A 9,528-nucleotide genomic window follows, 5' to 3' on the forward strand; every position below is an offset into this window, starting at 1 on the left:
TCATTTAATCCCAAGCGAGGGGACTAGAGGAGAACCCAACTCCCCTTCCCATATCAAGGGACATAGGTTACCATGTCAGTGAAGGTCTCTTAACAGTCCTGCTCATCTTTCAGAGCTTAAATTATAGTCAGGCCTCAGGAGCTCTCATTTGTGACTGAGTGTATTTGTGTAGACATTAGTTCAAATAAAAGCATCCATTCCACTGAGGTATCCTGAGAAGACTTTTTGTCATTGTCCTTTTTTTTCGATGGGATGGATTTTTGTGATGTGGCAATTAGTATCACACACACACACGCACACACACACACACACACACACACATCATTGTACCGTTCCGAGTACCATTCAAAAGTATGGGCTGTTCACTTGAAAATTCGTAACTGAATTTCTTAAATGGAAACACATGAATCGTGCATTCTTTTTTGTTGTTGTTTAAAGAAAAAAATGGTAAGAATACTACAGTGTAACTGGAGAGTCCAAATAGGACTTATAAAATGATAGGACTAATCTAATTTACCTTGGCTACACTTCTCCTTTGGGAGGACTTATTTGATTGGTAACTTAATTTGGGTGGAGAGGCATTCTAATTGGAGTTGATTACTGTGGGACTTTTAGATACACTAAGATTCATTGTGAGTTGTGGTAACACATGCTATAAAACTGGGTAGTTTTAAGTCACCTGAACTATCGGGATATTTTTATCCCAACTACAAGGAATTTGCTAAGGAATGTTCATTAACTGTCACTTTTTCTTTTTTCTTTTTTCTTTTTTTTCGGTTGGATTTTATTTAGAAAACTTTTGGGGCTGTGTCAAAGACAGTTGGGATTGAATAGTGCTAATGGGAAAAATAAAGTACTTACTATATTAGAGCTGCCGTGGAGACCTGCTGTGGCTGGCAGGTCACCCCGGCACTTGGATGATTCACAACAACGTGAGTCATCGCTGCTGAATGGGAATTTTTGGTTGAGAATGGAACAAATCATCGTGACCTTTTCCCTAATGACCCACATGGAAATATGGATAAATGAACTAATCTTTAAAATACATCTATGTTCATCATTTGGAGATAAAAACATGAAACTTCAAAGGCAAATGATGAATTTATATATATTAAAAAAAAATGAACAAGGAACAGGTGGCATAAGAATGTAGGAATGAGGCAGCTTTATTATGTCAGAGAAATGAGAGAAGAGGCCCATGATGAGAGTGAAGCAGAAGGCTCACATATGTCAGCTGTTCTTGCGAGTCCCAAATGCCCTGGTATAATAAATCCTTTATGTGTGTTCGACTGTCATGAAATCGTTATAGGCTCAGTCTGTGGATAATGCAGAGGAGCTCAACAATGGATAGTCAGTGTTCTGGATAAATAATTCATCACCTTGCTGTGGAGGGCCTGGCATTGTGGTGCATTTAAAATAAACTCAAAACCCCTACATTACCTCCCAGGCCACGTGTGATCTGGCCCCTGCAAACTCAGACTTCATGTCTTACCATCACTCCTGTCATGGTTCTCTAAACTCTAACCCCACAGGCTTCCCTTCATTTCCTGGCATTTGCTTCACGGCTTCTTGCTGCAAAGCCTTTCTCTCTGACTGACATGCTTTTCCTTTGCCTGAATCTTTCCTATGACTCAAGTCTGAACTCAATTTTAATTCTCCTCCATCTCACCCCCAGCAGACTTCCTTTCCAAAGCAGCCTCCCCCATTTCCAACCCCCTGATCCATCTGTCACATTATCACATCACCCAGATTGCTTTCACAGCTCTCTCTTGTCATTAACTGAAATTCCCTTATTTATTATCTTGGGTATTTTTCCCCTCTCCATCTCCTGCCATTGAATATATAAGGTCCACAGTGTCAGAGGTCTTCTCTGCTTCATTTAATCCTTCCCCAAATCTTACACCCGTGGTCAGCAAACTGGCTCATGAGCCACATACAGCTCTTTGGCCCCTTGAGTATGGCTCTTCCACAAAATTCCAATGGCCTAGGCAAGACTATTTTGAAGAAGTGGCGTTAGAAGAAGTTTATGTTCAAAAGAAATTTCAATCGTTGTCCTGTTGATATTTGGCTCTGTGGACTAATGAGGTTGCCAACCACTGTCCTGGAGGAATACCTGACACATAGTAGGAAAGGAATGAGACCGAGAAGGAAAAGGGATTTACAGCGGAACTGCTACTGAACTCCAGGGATTCTCTGCTTGGGGTGTTCCAGTGGGAACAAGATGTGGTTGTCGCCAGGTGGTTTTATTTACTTGCAGCAAGAGAAGGAGATGGGATTCCTAAGCAAAGCTCTGCCTCCCCCAGCTAAGCCTTGGTTTTGCTCTTAGATACTCTGGTCAGTTACATGTTTATTTCTTCTTTGCAGTTGATTACATTTATTTATTTATTTATTTATTTATTTATTTATTTATTTATTTATTTATTTAGAGTTCCTGCCAGCTCATCCTATTTGTTTACTGCTGCCTCTGCAAAATCCTGTGCTATATTTTAACATTTACCAAGAAATAACTTTTAGAACTGCCCAGACCTTGAAACAGAACCGCCCACAAGCAGGAATATTGGAAGGAGAGAAATGGGCCTCAGGAAGAAAATTAGAAGGAGAAGAACAAAACGGGAGGCAGTGGGAGTTAGCTATGCTGTCCAGTTTGACCCTGTAAGCGAATTTTGCCTGCATTCCAGATAGGATGGCGAGTACAAAAGGAAGCTTCTTGCGCAACCACACACCTACTCTTTTTCTTTGCTGTTGTTATGGTTTTGTTTTCTGTGTGTGTGTGGAGGGGGGACAGGGGGGGGGGGGGCAGGGCAACAGAGGGGTTCCCTGTGTGCTACTCTCAGGGGAAGGCAGGGTTTTCTTCAGGCTGCAACAGCTGCATTTTCCTGGGAATTAGCTAGACAGGGCCTCTGCCCATGGTGGCACCACAGCCTGTTCTGGGACTTTGAGGCCAAGAGGCAGGAAAGAGTGAAGGAATGATCCTCACACAGTACCCATGAACTCCTCTCAAGTTACACGGGTGATATGTTTCAACTGACCATGTATCTCAACTGCTCTGCAGCCTCTTGCTGAGGACAACATGGCCCCCTAAAGAAGCCTCTCACTAACAAAGGAAATGACTGACACAAAGATTTATTGACAGAAATAGATCAGGTGAAATGGGAATTAGCCTGTCCCAGCTACAGAGAGATCAAGACGGGGAGCTGGCTCTTAGAGCAGTGCTTTGGGGAGAAGATATGTAGCCTTTGATGCAAGAGGGACAACCAGAATATTATCTTTGAACCTACTAAAGGTTATTTCTTTTTCTTGCATTTCAAGAAAAGCAGCTCTCTAATGTCCAGGTTTCTAATCCAAATTAGAAAAAAGATGTGACGTATTTTTTCTGAAACTGAATTAAAAATGCACATTTGGAAGAGAAAAAAAATGACCCCCAGAGAAAGTTGCTTGCCCAACTACGACACACCCTGTTGATAGCAACTTGCCACACCTTTCTCATAAAAGAACCAAGAAAAGCCAAGCAAAAGTGCTCTGTCCATCCCATCTTGCTGACAGAAGCTTGCTGACCCTCAAATGGAGAGGACTGTGAAGTCCACACGTGTCCCCACTCCCTCAAGGTGAGTTTTGCTCCCTAAAGCTTTCCTAGTTCACTGTCCTCCCCAAGTTTCGTGGCCTTTGGGTTTCCTGGGTAAAGTCTGTTTCTTAATGTGGTTCATCTGCTTTGTGACCGACTGCAAGTTAGGTCAGTGTCACGGCAGCCTCTGTCCTTCTTGAGGGATGACCAGAGCTCAGCTATCACCCTTCTCGGAACTCAGAAAAAATTTTAACTGAGGGCCACAGTATTTCCTCTACCTATTCTCATCAGTGTTTCCATATGGATCGCCAAGCCTGAAGAGGCTCATTCTTACTCTTTAAAATTAATTTGTAAAATCCACCCACAATGAAACAGTGTTGGCCAAAGGCCCTAAGAACAGCGGGCCATACTGCTGCTCCCAAAAGAGTGGGGTATTTTGTGATATTCACAAGCATTGTTCATAATACCGCAACTCCTTTAATCCTTACCTCCAAGGATTCCCCCATATGGATGAATGAAGCCAAATAGCCCAAAATAATAAAAGGCCTGAGTTTTTAGCAAGTGTAATTCTTTAAATATATATATATTTCAGAGAGAGGAAAGGAGAGGGAGAAAGAGATAGAAACATCAATGATGAGAGAGACTGATTGACCCAACCCAAGATCCAGGCATGTGCCCCGACTGGAAATCAAACCATGATCTCCTGGTTCATAGGTCGACAAAACCACTGAGCCACATGGGCCAGATGCAAATGTAATTTTTAACCAATTAGGAAGGAATAGCTTCTAATAGCTTCTCACCTCTTGCCCATAAAAAAAATGGGATAGTTTGGCTTATATATGAAAATTCTGATTTTACTTGCCAAAGATGGGTCAGCTCAAGTGAAAAAAAAAAAATGATGCTATCACTCTATTTCTTTGAGACATATGGAGTCCTGTTTTGCATTCTCATGTCAGGATAGTATGTTTTAAGTTTTGCAGGTTCGTTTCAGTGCAGGAGTCGGTTGTAGAGGCTGTAGCATCAAGGTGCATTAAGCTGCAAATAACAGCATCCAGTCTCTCGGGGCCTTAGCGATAATGGTGTTTCATATTCTCACTCACCAGAAGTATGGAGAAGCAGACACAAGGATGTGATCAAGGACTCAGTCTGTCCTTCTCTTCTGCCATCTGGTGCCACTGCATGGGTACTGCAGCTCCAGATACAGAGTTGCCACAGGGCTGCATTCAAAATTTTGCAGGAAGGAAGGGATGAGGTAGAAAGGCTTTTCCTAATGAAGTAGTGCATGTTTTTTTCCAAGGAGAACAATTTTAGGAAGTCTCCTGGCTGACCTCTCCATTTGTCTTTTGCTTGATTTTAATCACAGGCAAAGAGAAAAGGAATAATAGCCCAGTCATAATGCATTTGTTTGTGGCTTTGGGGGGGAGCATTTTTTATTTTATTTTTTTACCTCATAGGCTGTCTGGGGCTTCCGTTAGCCAGGCAGACATGTATGTGAATAGCTCATGGGAAACATGTGAGCTGTGACTGCCCTGTTGCTGGGGGAAGTCAGCAAGATTTTTAATATCCTTCATGTGTTTAACACTATGATATTTAGAAACGGAAGCAACATGGATATTTATTTTATTTAGATTAGATTTATTTAACTGTATGGTCACAGGGTTAGGTCATAAGAGCCTTTTGAAAAGATATGGTTACAGATGAGCTGTTTTGGAGCATTAAAGGGCTTTGAGAAGCTAAGTTTGTCAGATTCCTAAATGCCCAGAGGGTGGCATTTTCTTTTTGATATGAGAGGCCACCTGAGCAACTGAACATGAAACATCACGGAAACAGTAAGGTTATTATTGCCAGTTTCAAGGAAGTACAGATAAACTCAAATCAGAATGGGAATGAACTAGTTAACAACCGAAGATTATGATTTCTACACACTCTCCACACCCCCCTTCCCCCAATACATAACTTTAATTGCTTTAAAATATGGCAGATAAGTCTGAGGAATCATGCGGCATCTTGCTGTTTCAATAGCTGGACAACTTAGATCTTATTTGTCAGCTGCTGACCTGTTCCTTTTTCAGAAACACAGATACCATCCCAACATTTTCTGATGTCCTTGTTTTTCACTGTTGTGGCTTGCTGAAGCAACGCAGCTGAATTTGATACAAGTTCAATGCCGTTTTCTTCAGGAAGCAACTCATCTTTCTGGGCTTGAGCTACTGAACAAGCAATGCTTGAGCGTTGGGTGGTTGGAGCTTTGAGCTCTTATAGCCCACCAGGGGTGGAAGTCCCATGAATAACGGGTGTCCAGACATAGTCCTTATCCCAGTGTCCGCACTTGTGATTTGGGGTGTTCTAGGCCCCTCCTAAGGGTGCTCTCGTTACACTCCATTCCCTAAGGATTGACATGGCACTTGACATAAGTATCTTGACTGACAGTGACTCCATATGGAATTGTCATAAGTATCCAAAAGCTCTGCTCTACTCGTGCTCTATACAATAAATAAAAGTTAAATTGAATGAGTAAAAACTGCCCAATTTCTCTTCTTTTGGATGTCACACAAACTTTGAGAGACTCTATCTTAATTTTCTATGTAATCAGAGACACTTAGGCTTCCTTGCGTAAGACTGTGCAGTTGGAAACATTCATAGAACATAAAAATACATGAGGTAAAGAGGAGAGAGTTAATCTAAGAATCAACGAAAACCTTCCTATAAAACATAGGTTGCTGCAACAAGTACATTTTAGAAAATTTCTAAATCCAGTTTTTGCAAGACTCAAGAGGACCTTGAGTCTACAAATTGTGTAGTCATGCAACAATAATAATAAAAATAAATAAACAAATAAAATGAAAAAGATTTAAATATATCTGTGGGTTGTGGTGAGTTTGATGAGTATGTCTGGGTCTCAAATTTCTGAACCCTGTTCCGTCAACTCCTTTCAAAGGCCACCCCTTAACACATGTGTACAAGTGACCAGTCATGACAAAATCGTCTCCAAATTTTGACATCCTATGTGCAGTTTATGGCTTTTTAGCATCCCATTGTCTGAATGTAATACAATCACTTAAAATTTCTCCCACTAGTGGATGACTTTTAAGTTGGGCTAGACCTGTGGTCTGCAAACTGAGGCTTGCAAGCCACATGCGGCTCTTTGGCCCCTTGAGTGTGGCTCTTCCACAAAATACCTCGGCCTGGGCGAGTCTATTTTGAAGAAGTGGCATTAGAAGAAATTTAAGTTTAAAAAATTTGTCTCTCAAAAGAAATTTCAATTGTTGTTACTGTTGATATTTGGCTCTGTTTGCCGACCACTGGGTTAGACCATGTGACTTGTACCTAAAGGAGCTATCTTCCCAACTGGGGGACTTCACTCTGGTTCTTGCCTAGTCTTCCAAGTGGAGAAAACAACTTTTTCAAGTGGGAGGAGGATCCCAAAGCTGCACAGGAGCAAAGACAGAAGCAATGACATAGAAACCAACTAAAAAAGAGAGATCCCCAACACCCAGAGGCACGGGAGCATTTATCTTAACACAGTTCCACGTAAGCTGTGTCCTTCCTAGAAATACTAATTCCTTTCAGACACCAGAGGAAAAATCCTGAGCTTCCCATGGAGGACAGAGGGTGTGGCCGGCATTTCTCCATTTAGGATTCCTAGAAACACAATTCTTTCCAGACATCCAAGGAAAACGCCTCGAGCTCCCCCTAGAGGACAGAGCCTGTGGCCTGACTGCTCCCTTCTGGGCTCCCGGAGGCTTAATGAACCGGGACCTCACTTCCCTTCTCCAGAAGCGTTGGCCAGCCCCTTCCTCCTGGAGCAGACCCCTCTTATAGTACTTACCACATTTATGCTCTGGTACAGCCATCTAACCCCTGCACGAGTGATCCCAGAAGTAAACCAGAATATGTCAGCCCCCTCCCGCAAAATCCCACTTTCACTTTGAGATAAAGGCGCGGCAAAAAACAGCAGGTGGAAAAATGGGCGCTCCGATCTCCTGAAAGCAGGAGCTGAAACTCCCTTGTGAAAGATGTCCTCCCTAGACCAGGAGGAAAGGAAAATTCTTATCTCCAGAGTGGGGCAGGCGAGGTGAGAGTAATCTGTACAAACAAACCTGGATAAACTCTCTCTTATCATCCCAGTCACCATGAACTGTCCTAATCCAGGTCCCTTTGTCTTGTTATCTTTGAACAACTTACTACTTTTGTCCGACCTCAGATAAGTGCTTGGGTCTTCTTTGGGGTTTCCCTTTCCTGTGGGGCCTCCCATGCCCCTGGAAAAACTTGTTTGCTTTTCTCCTGTTAATGTCTTATGTTGGTTTAATTCTCAGGCCCAGCTGGCGACCCTAAGAGGGTAACGCTTCACCTCCCCTACAGGTAAAAGGACTGTGGCGAGGTCTTCTCCATCCTTAGTAGCAGAGCCTGGAACCCAGCCAGCCACCAGCAAGTATATCGGTGAAAGAATCAAATGCTATGACACTGGTCTCAAACTTGATTGCCTGTTGGAATCACCTGGACCTGACCCCAATGATTCTGGCTTCACTGCTCTAGAGCAGTGGTCGGCAAACTCCTTAGTCAACAGAGCCAACTACCAACAGTACAACGGTTGAAATTTCTTTTGAGAGCCAGATTTTTTAAACTTAAACTTCTTCTAATGCCACTTCTTCAAAATAGGCTTGCCAAGGCCGTGGTATTTTGTGGAAGAGCCACACTCAAGGGGCCAAGGAGCCACATGTGGCTCGAGAGCCGCAGTTTGCCATCCACTGTTCTAGAGGGGAATAGCATTCAGGTTTTTAATGTGCTGCCTAAGTCGGGAATCATTGCAACACACACACGAAAGTAGAGAAAATTGGGAAGAAAACCTAACGCTACATCTCAGGTATAACCACTCTTGTTAATATTTTGGTGACTTTCTCTTCTCAGGGAAATACAAACCCAATGTAGAAACACAGGATATTCTACAAGTCATTATAGAACTCAGTTTCTTTATCCAGCCCCAACCACCCCGCCCAAGCCCCTGCACCTTGTGTGTGTATGGTGCCTATGTACAGTTTATGGCTTTTTAGCATCCCATTGTCTGAAGGTAATACAATCACTTAAAATATCTCCCACTAGTGGATGTTTATGTATTGTTTTAACATTTTTCTGTTCAAATCAGCTCTGCAGTAAGCACCCACATACACATGTTTCTATCACCATGCCTGATCTATCACTGCTATTTATTTTCCCAGTCGGATTGATGCATCATTACAGTATTCTCTCCTCACCTACATTAAAAAAGAAAAGAGAGCAAGGAGGGAAAGAAGGAAAGGAGGGAGGGAGAGAGGGAGGGAGGGTAGGAGGGAGGGAAGGAGGAAAAAAGACATGAAAGTCAAGTTCAAGAAACAGAAAATCTGGCTTTCTTACATATTTCCTCAGCTTATTTTAGAGATGACACATATTGGAATGATGCCCTTTTTCGCACTGATTCCAAGGATGTCAGTGTGTATGAACCAAGGCCAAGTCCCATTTCCTGGTTCCCCCGGGGCCCATTTCTGTAGCCTGAGGATGAACATTCAGGAGGCAACAAGCCGTAGATTTTCCAGCAAGCAGTCCATTAACCACAAGAGGTCACTAGGGCACAAAAGATCATTGCTTCTTTGAACAAGCTTCCTGGCTAAGTATGGTAGTTTTAAGGTGTTTGTTGGCAACAGCAGGAATCGGAGTGATCTGATAGGACAAACCCGTGTCACAATCACGCTTACAAGTTATTGTGTTTCACTGACTAAGATTTTGTTTAGAATGTTTTCATCTACATTCACTAAAGAGAGTGACTATCAATTTCCTTTTTCATACAATCTTGTCAGGTCTGGTTTCAAGTTTATGCTAAGTTTCATAAATAAGTTGGGTAGCGTCTCCTCTTTCTGTATTCTGGAGTAGTATGTTAAGTAAAACCAGAAGCACTTGTTCCGTGATTAAAACAAACCAATAAAAGTGTGTGT

The sequence above is a fragment of the Pipistrellus kuhlii genome, unplaced genomic scaffold (genome assembly GCF_014108245.1).
Source record: "Pipistrellus kuhlii isolate mPipKuh1 unplaced genomic scaffold, mPipKuh1.p scaffold_m20_p_12, whole genome shotgun sequence".
NCBI lineage: Eukaryota > Metazoa > Chordata > Mammalia > Chiroptera > Vespertilionidae > Pipistrellus > Pipistrellus kuhlii.